The sequence below is a fragment of the Orycteropus afer genome, unplaced genomic scaffold, assembly GCF_000298275.1.
Source record: "Orycteropus afer afer isolate SDZICR_OR568_19922 unplaced genomic scaffold, OryAfe1.0 scaffold00406, whole genome shotgun sequence".
Lineage (NCBI taxonomy): Eukaryota > Metazoa > Chordata > Mammalia > Tubulidentata > Orycteropodidae > Orycteropus > Orycteropus afer.
Window position 1 is genome coordinate 2,039,245 of NW_006921993.1, and position 9,950 is coordinate 2,049,194.

Here is a 9,950-nt window from a genome sequence, read left to right on the forward strand (position 1 = left end):
AAGACTCGTTATCCTAGAATTTGGGCTCTGCCGTGCTAAAGACAAGATATGCTGATAGCTTCACCATTTTTAAGCCACTGAGTGCTGTGTGGAGAAAGTCCTTTCCACTTCATAACTGCTCAGTGTAGATGTCTCCTCATGTTGAACTGGGGTACCGGGGAGACAGAAAGCAGGCTGTGGTTCAGCTGCTACAGTCCCTCCCAGTCTTACTGTGCGTCAGTAGATTTTCTTGAATAAATATTGTTAAATTTGCTTTAAGTCACTAGGAAACTTCAAGATTGTTTTTAATTTTGCCTTTTAATAATAATAATAATAATTTGCTCCAGTTTTTGCTGGAGAATAGCACCACTGAGCTTCTTCCACTACCTATCCAATGTAGAATGTGATAATGAATTTAACTCATGCTAGTCATCACACAGAAACTTAACCCCAGGGATAAAGGCCAGTAAAGAAGTTTAGATAACACTAAAAAAACCTCATTTCTAAAAAGCAAAAATAAGCCAAAGATAATTATTGTTTCATAAAGACACATTTGCTGTATAGATAACAGCACAAATCTGAAAATGATATCTGTAACTAACAGTGGCATTAAGAGGAATGATGTTTTCCTCTAAGGTTGTGTGCTCTCCATTCTCCTGGTACTTAAACTACAGACAGCATTTAAGATCTTGTTGCCATAGTTACTAATATTGGAGCACACACCTAGAAAAGAATCAGAACTGAAAGTCTATGTAAGATAAGAAAATATGTTATATTCAAAATAAAAGAACACTTACTACTATGAAGAATACTTACACATAACCATTATTCCCTCTGACATTGTGGATTTTTTTCTTCCCTATTATTAGGATATAATGATAGAACTATGCAGTACCCACAAAATGTTTAGTATTTAAAGTACTTTAAGTTGTTTTCTTAGAAGAGTCATGTTTGGAAATCAAAACTGACATATTCCCAAATACAATCATGCATTAACATAAGTGAGGTAGAAATGAGAAATATATTGTATGGTAATGCAAAACTTTTTTACCTGAAAACTAATTATAGAAAATTGTTTTTCTAATAAATATGTGAAGATGTAATTCTGACTAAGACTTTATGGTAGCAATTGTATTTATTTTTGTCAACTTAATGGTATATAATTGACATTAAATCAAACAATAAGTGAAATAAAGTATATAAGCAATATTTTAAAAGCAGTATTGCTTTTAGAGCTGCTATGCAATATATTCATTCTGTTTGGTCATTTTGAACTAGATGAAAAGGTAGTAGCTGACCGGATATGAGATTGGATGCTTCTCTTAACAATATGATGCCACCTATTATATGGAATAGATGTATCATTTAAAATGTTTAAAATGCTTTCTTTCTTTTTTTTTTTTCTGTCAAAAGCTCATACAGAGTAAAATGTTTTTTTAAAAACACTTGCACATTTTTTTTATAACCAATTCACAGCAATAAGCCATATCACAGAATACTTCAAGATTTTGAAGCTGAAATCAGCCCACTCAATTTTTTTCATGTAAATGCTGTACATTAAATATGAAAAGCTTGAAATTATCATATTCCCTATATAGTAATTTGTACTTTGATATGTAGATATAGATATAGATATAAAGATGTACATACATAGATACAGAAAGACATACATCCATATGCACTGACACACACACAATGGTGTCAATGTTTGGAGATTAAAGAGCATAACATCTAATATATTTGAATCTAACTCCTCTATGATTCTGCTGCACATAGCATTTATTGTATGGTTTAAATAAATATTAGCTTATAGATTTGTCAAAGAAATTTGAACAATTTAACATGCCCACTGTGTTAGTCTGAGTTCTCTAGAGAAGCAAAACCAGTAAAGCATATATATATATATAAAGAGAGAAAAAGGAATTTATCTTAGGAAAATGGCTCACACACCCATGGAAGCTCAAAGTCACAAGGTCTTTGATCAAACACAATACTGTATACTGGCTGTTGACTCCAACAAATGATGAATCCAAGATCTCTAGGCCAAACTCTGGATTGTTCGCTCACAGACTGGTGTAGGCAGCACAACAGAATCCCGATCCACAGAAGAGTGTCTCTTTTCCCAGGATGTCCATAAATATAATGGACGCAGGCCACACTCCTAGGGAAACTCCTTTTCAATGGATTGGCTGCTCAAAACATATACATCTGATCCTATCATTGGAACAACCCACATCACAGTTGCTTAAACCACACAGCATTGTGGTCCAGTCAAGTTGACACACAACTCCAACTATCACAGTCCACCCCTTGTCAACTTAGTAGTTGTACACATCTTCTTAACCATATATAATCTCTAAATAAGTATACTCATAAAGTCATATTTGTGCCTAACATGATACACTAGCACACGCACAACCAAAACACATTAACCTTATTTACATTTCACAGTCCATAACACAGGGAAACAAAATATTCGATGCACATATACAAAGAAGAAATACAACAATCACAGTCCTCATTTCTGTAACTAGTCACGAGGTCATAGCTGATAGTCAGAACTACCTTATTCCACCACCCATTCTGTATTTCCCTTGCCCTCAGCAAGCACTTCATCTGGTCCTAATTCTTTGCCTGTTCAGGTGATGCAAACCTTCATTCCTGAAGAGTCTGGACCATTAGCAGTTATATCAGAATTGGGTTACTGTAATTTTCCATTGACTTTAATCACAGGGCATGGTAGTACTAAGAGGTGTCCTAAAGAATCTTCTGTATTGCAGACATATTCTTCTTTACGTCTTTACTTCTTTATGCAATGACAATCCAATTTCCCCTTGGTAATCAGGATCTATCACACCAGATAGTACAGTAATTCCCTTCTTTGTCTGTTGATCCAGAGGCATGTTGTTGTTGTTGTTTTTATGTGCTGTCGAGTCAGAACTGACTCATAGAGACCCCTCCTTGGGTTTTCGAGGTGTTATCGGTACAGAAGTAGATTGCCCCCATCTTCCTTCCGAGGAGTGGCTGGTGGGTTTGAACTGCCAGCCATCTGGTTAGCAGTCAAGTGACAGTCAAGTGCCTTAGGCATGAGGAAGCCAAAATGGCCAGGTGGCATTCTTAATTTCCAGTTCAAAGACAATATTGTGTCTCCAGGTGGGAGTGTTCCTCCCTTGGGGACTATGATATCCAGACCAGCAGAGCATAGGGTAGCAGGGACAGGAAGCAAAAATTCTTTTAGTGGGTCACTAAGGGTAATAGTAAGTGGTTGTTGTTGTTGTTGTTATGTGCCGTCGAGTCATACCTGACTCATAGCGACCCCTCCTTGGGTTTCCAAGGCAGTATCACTACGGAAGTAGGATTGCCCAAATAGTAAGTGGTACCACTTCCATTTTCACCCCTTGATTCCTGGACCCTTGAATCCCGGCTATTGGAGAAACAGTACTGTATACTGGATGCTGGTTTAGAGCACAAACAGCCAGCCTCCTGGAGAATATTGCCCCAATCTTTCAAGGTATTGCCATTTAGCTGGGGCTGCAATTGTGTTTTCAATAGACCATTCCATCATTCTATCAAGCCAGCTGTTTCTGGATGATGGGGGACATGGTAAGACCAGTGAATTTCATGAGCATAGGCCCATTGCCACACTTCATTTGCTGTGAAGTGAGTCCCTTGATCTGAAGCAATGTTGTGTGGGATACCATGATGATGGATAAGGCATTCGGTAAGTCCACAGATAGTAGTTTTGGCAGAAGCATTGCGTGCAGGGAAGGCGAATGCATATCTAGAATAAATATCTCTTCCAGTAAGAACAAAACACTGTCCTTTCCATGATGGAAGTGGTTCAATGTAATCAACCTGCAACCAGGTTGCTGGTGATCACCCTGAGGAATGATTCCATAAAGAGGACTCAGTGTTGATCTCAGTTACTGGCAGATTGGGCACTCAGCAGTGGAGGTCATCAAATCAGCCTTGGTAAGTGGAAGTCCATGTTGCTGAGCTCATGCATGACCTCCATCCCTGCCACCATAGCCATTTTGTTCATGAGCCCATTGAACAATGACAAGAGTAGCTGGGAAAAAAGGAAGGCTGATTTCCATTGAACATGTCATCCTATTCACCTGATCGTTAAAGTCCTCCTTTGCCGAGGTCACCTTCTGGTGGGCATTCACATGAGACATGAATACCTTTAGCCCTTTGGTCCATTCAGAGAGATATATCCACATACTTCTTCCTCACATATCCTTGTAATCAATTTTCCAAACATGCTCCTTCCAAGCCCCAGACCATCCAGTCAAGCCATTAATGATGGCCTTAGGGAAACTCCCTTTCAGTGGATTGGCTGCTCAAAACATATACATCTGATCCCATTATGGGAACAACCCACATCACAATTGCTTAAATCACACACGATTGTGGTCCAGTCAAGTTGACAAACAGCTCCAACTATCATACCTACTATTTTAGAACAACAACAACAAAAACAAAAACACTTTCAGTTTCCAGATTACCTAAAGCTTGGATTGACCTATTTACCCCAACAATAGATATCCTAAACTGTCTACTTTTCTAACTTCTATTCTTATATTCTCATATATGCAATTATTTGCATACTATCAACTCTGGTAGTCTAGGAGCTCTGGTAGTGTAGTGCCTAAGGCATCTGACTGCTAATCAGAAGGCTGATGGTTCAAACCCACCAGCCACTCCTGGGAAGGAAGTATGGGCAATCTACTTCCATAGTGATACTGTCTTGGAAACCCAAAGCAGTGTCGCTAAGAGTCAGGTCCAATTCCACAGCAGTGAGTTTATCAGTATCTGGGTCACCATAAAAACTAAAAGATAGAATATATAAATGAATCCGTGTGACACATTTGAATTTCTCCAGCTAATACTCTGCCACACAGACAAATACTTGGAAAACATAGTCAACATTTCAGCAAAGAGTACTCTCCACCCAGGTACATGTATGAAATATCTAGAATAATTTATCTCTCCCTCCCCTGATAAGTACCAATAATTCTTTGATACCATCCCCTAAGAATTCTTCTTAAATCCATCCATATTATTTATGTGGCATCATATGACACTAGCACAAGTCATTCGTCCTCACCTATCTGAATCTCTGCACTATCCTGAAAACTAATCAGCCCTATTGCACCATTCATTTTCTGTTGTTGTTGTTGTTGTTGTTGTTGTTATGTGCCATCAAATTGGACCCGACTCATAGCGACCCCTCCTTGAGTTTCCGAGGCAGTATCACTACAGAAGTAGATTGCCCCTTCTTCCTTCCGAGGAGTGGCTGGCGGGTTTGAACCGCCAGCCTTCTGGTTAGTAGTCAAGTGCCTTAGGCACTACGCTACCAGAGCTTCACAAAATGTCAAAGCAATCGTTTAAAAATATCTTTCTGGTCAGGGCACTTTCCTGGTTAAAACTCGAATGGCTGAAATGGCTATAAAATTTTGCATGGACTAGCCACTGATTTGATCTCCAAGTTCACTGCACTGTGTTTTTGTGCCCAATTCTTTACTTTATTAATAAGTATAGGCTTCTTCACATTTCTGGAATTTCAAACTTTCTTTTTCTAGGCATGTTTCACCTCTTTAGAAGCACTAGAAGACTAATGCTTCTAAATCTGTATTCTTTAAAATCACTTACCCTGAAAAGTCTTCCTTAAGCCCCAACTAAGATAAACTTCCTTGCTATATTCACAATGGTACATTAAAAAATAAATAAATAAATAAAAATAAGTGTTTGTTTGCAAAAAATTACATTTAATATGTACCTCTTCTGAGAACTCCAAGAACTTTGAAACCAAAAATTAAGTCTTTCCTGTTAATCACTCAATATCCACACTAGCATTATAGTATCTGTAGAATGAATTAATCAATCAATTAATAGCAGATTAGTAGGGATAAGAGGCTACCAGTGAGATTACAAATGTATTAAAAAAAAAATACAAAATGAGATTGTACATGTAGCTCTAAACATTATTAAATAGAACTTTATTGAGTTCTAATTATTATTATTTTAAAAATGTATTTTCATTCAATTTTACTTACTTCTCTGATACACGAATATCAATACCACTTATAAGGAACACAAAGCTCTTTTGTTTTATTTCATGAAATACACATAAATGGATATTAGGGGAAACAGCTTAAATCAAGGCAAATAACCTTGTTTCCAATCAGTATTTGGTTCAAAGTTATTTTATTTTGAGTAAACTTGGAGGTTCTGGGATAAAGAAATATAAGCAGTGTTGACAGCTTAATTAGAAACTCAAATATACCAATCAATTCAGTGACTAATGTATTGAACACCCAGATAGTCAAGACACTGTGATAGTATCTGTAGAGGCATGAAAGTGAATGAAGCACACATACAACTGATTATCAGGGTGGCTACAATGGATTGCACATTCTCTGATTCCAACAGCAATTTCTCACACTGGTTCTTTTTTTTTTTTTTGCATGTTGATTTTCTCAGCACCATCTCCCACACTGGTATACTTGATTACATCCTTTTAATTATCAGTATGAGTGGTGAGTGTGGCATATTGAATGTACAGTATGAAAGGGGAGGCATTTTAATTCTAGAGTAACCACGGAAGACTTGTGATTATGATTTATTTTTCTCAAAGTATAAAATGAAGAATTATTATTGTTCATAATTCTTCCATATTCAAGTCATACATTTATCAATTTCTTTTAAAGCCTTACCAGAAGCACATCTAATGTCCACGTTTCTAGCAATTGTATGTTGCTGATGCCATACATATTCTCTAAGAAAATAATTAATTTCTGTATAGTTCTCCTCACTTCCTTGAGATCACACATCAGAATCAACTTTGGCATATATAATTGTACCAATAGTCTCTTTAAGACGATGTAAGCTTTTACTGTTACTCACTGCCCTGGATTTGATCCTGACTCATACTGACCTCTCCTTGGGTTTGCGAGGTGGTATCTTTTTGGAAGTACATTGCCCAACCTTCTTTCCGAGGAGTGGCTGGTGGGGTTAACTGCCAGCCATCTGGTAGCCTTATGCACTACACCACCAGAGCACTCAAGCTTTTACTGTTAAGTACCTTAAAACTTTTCCAGGGTCTACCATTTACCCAATTCCAAAACCAGTTGAACATTGTAGGTATCTGTTAACAGCAGCATCCTCACTTCTTAGGACCAAATTTTTTGCTAGTTTTCTAGTGCTTCTATGATAAAAATGTCAGAAATGGGTTGCTTTAGCAAACAAAAATTTATTTTCTGAGAGTTTAGGAGGCTAGAAATCTGAGTTCAGTGTGCCAACCCTAGGAAAAGGCATTCTCCCTTTGTCAGTGCTGAGGGAAGGTACATGTCTCTGCAACTTTTATTCCTTGGCTCTTTCATACTCTTTCATACTGATTGCTTGTGTTAAGGATAATAAACTATTTTGTCTCTTACTCATGTGTTTCATGTCTCCAGTCAGGAAATATGAAATTATAGCAGAATAACTTGTTTGCTTGAAAGTATGTAGAATTTCAGCTACTATTTTACATTATTTTCACACTCACCTATTCAGAAATTGCTTCAGTTATGACCAGAAACTATGTCAAGAAGCTCCTAACTTGGAGCATCCATTTGTGTAGTTCCTCTACTCTGGATTGCTATAGGTTTTAAACTCCAAATAACATGAAATGTTGGTTATTATTTTTTGTGATTATTGCATTGAAAATGTAATGTGAGCTTGTAAATAAAACTTTTAAAGAAAACACAGTCAAATTAAAACTGAGTTAGTAATCACATAATAGTAATAGAACCACAATTATCTCAAACAGTTGTTGTTGTTGTTATGTGCCATTGAGTCGGACCCAACTCATAGCAACCCCTCCTTGGGTTTCCGAGGCAGTATCACTACAGAAGTAGATTGCCCAACCTTCCTTCCAAGGAGTTGTTGGTGGGTTTGAACTGCCAGCTTTCTGGTTAGTAGTCAAGTGCCTTAGGCACTACGCTACCAGAGCTCCCATCTCAAACAGTAGTGCCACCTTAAAAAGAGTGATCTCTATGGTCCTGTAAATATAAACTTTATATTTTATCAAAGAGCTTTGCAATGTGAAAGATACACTGTGAATGTTAATAAGAAATAAAAGAATTGTGTAATACCATAATCAAAATTTATGATACAATGCACCATTTTAACATCGGAATAGACACACTTGCAGAGGAAGTATGTGGAACAGAAGAAAGGTCAGAATGAGTCTTGAGAAGATACAAATAGAAAATATCCAAAGGGTGATAGAAACAAACCAGAATAGAGTAGGAGGTCTACCATATATTTAAACAGAGATCAAGAAGAAGTACGTAGAGAATATGGGAAAAAAAGAAATATTTGTAGAAGTCATAGTTATCTAGTGGTGCTATAACAGAAATATCACAAGTATATACCTTTAACAAATGGAAATTTATTCTCTCACAGTTTAAGGGGCTAGAAGTCTCAATTCAGAGTGCCAGCTCTAGTGGAAGGCTTTCTCTCTGCTTTCTCTTGGTCCAAGGAAGGTCCCAGAGCAAGGATCCTGAGTCCAAAGGATCTGCTCTGCTCCTGGTTCTCTGTGGCAGTAGGTCCCCCTCTCTTTGCTTTCCTCTCCTTTTATCTCTTGTAAGATAAAAGGATCTCCTCAGAAACTCTCCCTACACCAGATCAGGGTTATGATGGGATCAAGGGCATTGTATCCCACCCTAATCCTCTTACAAGTGACTGACTTATCATATCAAATCACATTAAGGGGGATCATTACATAACTGCCATATTACATCATTACATAACTGTCAAACCACTGAGAATCATGGTCTAGGCCATCTGACACATGTTTTTTAGGGGAACAAAAATCAATCCAGGACAGTAGAAATATTAGTGTAAAACTTTTTCCAATAGTGTTAAAAAACCATCAAATTATAGACTTAAGGAGCAAAATGAGTTCCAGTTATGAAAAATAAATAATAATTATAAAAACTCATATTGCAATTGAAGAAATTCACAGAAAAAAAAAATACAGCAATTTACAAACTAAGAGAAAACACTGCTTTTTTGGCATTCAATTATATGGCATTCATTTGTATAGTCTCTTATTCAGATATATTTGTAAGATTGAGTGGAGAAAAAAAGAATATTGGAAACAAATACCCAATTAATGTACTGGTATGGTTGTTCTTTGGGGATATGGATACCTCTCACTCAAAAATTGTTTCCATATAAATACTGATGTTGCCACACTTGCAACATGAGGTGTAAAGAGATTATTATTCACATATTCAAGCTGTCTAGAGAGAGCAGGTAGGCACCCATGTTAGTCCAAAATTGACTTGAGTAGCTAGAGAGAAAATGGGAGCATTTATCTCTAGTTTCTATTTCCATTAAGTGGGGGAGGGGGGCTACTCACAGGATTTTCTTGGTGTGAACTTCCCATCCTTGCCAAGCGAGGGAAACTGGTTTGTTTCATCAGCTTACCAGACATGAGGCAGAAGGGGAAGAAGGAAGTGAGACTTAAAATCTATCAGTAGTAAAACAGAAACCAACTCAGACTCTTTACAACAGGTACAATAATATGTTGGCTAAATGTTATATTAATGAAATAAAAAGATTGTTAATTGAGCTAAACAGTGTTTTACAATTAAGTCTTTAAATTGATGTTAAAGGTTTAGCTTTTACCTGAATGCTATTTGCTGTTTTTATTGCTGTTGTTGGGTGTCATTGACTCTATTCCCATTCATAGTAGCCATATGGAGAATAACAAAATTACCCACCATATATTTTTTTGGTGTACTGACCTTTACAGAAGCAATTAGCCAGGTCTTTTTTCCACACAGCTGCTGCATGATTTCAAAAAGACAACATTTTGTGTAGCAGCTAAGTACTTATGGTTTGTGCCACTAAGGTTCTTCCCTGAATTCAATTGTGGTGGTTATGTTTGTGTGTCAGCTTGGCTGGGCCTGGTTGAG